At 44.4% G+C, this 1,987-nt stretch overlaps 1 pseudogene across 1 annotated transcript; it reads left to right on the plus strand.

Moving 5' to 3' along the window:
- Positions 1–1,435: 1,435 nt before the first annotated feature.
- Positions 1,436–1,745, plus strand: LOC311628506 (peptidyl-prolyl cis-trans isomerase A-like; annotated as a pseudogene). The gene has a single exon. The product of its transcript is annotated as a peptidyl-prolyl cis-trans isomerase A-like (transcript).
- Positions 1,746–1,987: the final 242 nt, after the last annotated feature.

Consider the following 1,987-nt stretch of genomic DNA (forward strand, 5'->3'; position numbering starts at 1 on the left):
ACACAGAAGCTGGAGCATTATTGCCTACCTCTCAGATCACTGTCCTTAGTCTCCTGATGCCCAATGTTTTAAACATAATTGTTTCACATATCCTGTCCAGTTTTTTATTGTTTCAGTCAGGAGGGTAAGTCTAGTCACTGTTATTGCATTTTGGATGAACATGTCCCAATTATGTTCCACTATGTGGAGAAAAAAAAACAAACCCTAAGACAAGTTATTCTCTGAATATCGGGTTTGTTTTTTAATCAGTACAATACAGGCAATATAGGTAAAGCCTACCTCAGTGTCATAGTGAAAATTAAATGATATAATGCATGTAGGATATAAAGACGATTAATTGTACACTTTTCTCCATGGTATATGATAACTTAAGGAATATCCATTTTATATCCTCAAGCATAAATACTCAATAAATTTAGAAAATTCAGTCCTACCCAACTTGACATTGAGATGTCATGGCAAATAGAATTGGTTAAAAAACAATAGCTGCATGTGTATACCTATTACCTTGGCAAATTCTTACAAGAGAGGCCCACCAGAGATGGGGCGCCCCCAGAGAATTGGGGAAAGATCAGGGATAAAGCTGAGAGGAACCATTTGCAAAGGTTTTCTTGTAAGCTTGAAAGGAAAGTGTAGGCCAGGGGCCAGCCTCGCCAGCCACCTATGGGGAAACGTGGGCAGAAATGCTGCCTGTTTATTATTTCAGAGCGCACTGGAGTCTCTAGAACAAAATTTCCCTATGAGGAGCACATTTAGGGACACAGCTCTCCGGTGCCAAAACAGGGGGGAGGAAAAAGACAGCAATTGCCTGAATTACATTTTTTTATAGTTATGGAATATATGAGCACACGCGAGTCCTCTCCTTTTCACACATGAGGATTGATTTCCACTGCCCCGTCCCTCCTGAACAAAGCAAAGCCGCCGTCGCGCCCGCCCGCTGAGCTGCTCTGAGGCTGTATCACGTCCAACATCTGCGGTCTTAAGCCAAGGCTCAGACAAGCAGTTATTATGTTAATAGTTTATCAAATAATTTCCAAGAGGCTTCACTGTGTTGTTTTTGTTGGACAAAATTGCTTCTGCCTCAGATTATATTTACTCTAAGTCGTGTTTGCGGTCGGAGGCCTTACGGAGCCCATGAAGCTTAGTCCAAGCTCTCACATATCTGAGAGCTCCTTTGCGTACGTTTTCATTTTTTAAATGTAAGTGGACGGTTAGCAAAACCCACAATGAGGTAAGTCCCCAGCCCGGTCCCCGCAGTGTTTACTAGCTACTTTCTGGCTGCTGGAATGTTTATCATAACAAGCACAGCCTTAATGGGATCAGCAGAGGTTCTCAACTGCAGCCTCCCAGCTCCTTCACCCTCACTCCGACTCCCTGCAGGCTGTCTCCAGCAGAGCTGTTGTTTGGATGCAAAGAACAAGAGAAAGAAATAGTTATGTGCCAGGGTGGTGACTTCACAGGCCATAATGGCACAGGCCAGCCAGCAAGTCCATCAATGGGGAGAAATTTGAGGATGAGAACTTCATCTTGAAACATACAGGTCCTGGTGTCCTGTCCATGGCCAAGGCTGGACCTAACACAAACGGCTCCCAGGTTTCACTTGCGCTGCCAAACCTGAGTGGGTGGGTGGCAGGCATGTGGTCTTCGGCCAGCTGACAGAAGGCCTGGACACTGTGACAGCCATAGAGCATTTTGGGTCCAGCAATGGCAAGACCAGCATTACTGACTGTGGACAACTCGAGTAAATTTGATTTGTGTTTCATCGAAACCACCAGACCATTCCTTCTGTAGCTCAGGAGAGCACCTCTTCACCCCGATTTGCTTGGAATATTCTATAATCTTTGTGCGCTTGCCACAGTTCATTGGGTTCCATAATGTCCTTACCCCCTTCCCAGTCTAGCTGGATTCAGAGTTAAGTTTATGATTATGAAATAAAACCTGAACAGTTGTCTGTCAATAAAAAGTGAGGGAGGGGGAGGATAAAACT

Source organism: Pipistrellus hanaki (genome assembly GCF_964339955.1).
Source record: "Pipistrellus hanaki genome assembly, chromosome: 9".
Lineage (NCBI taxonomy): Eukaryota > Metazoa > Chordata > Mammalia > Chiroptera > Vespertilionidae > Pipistrellus > Pipistrellus hanaki.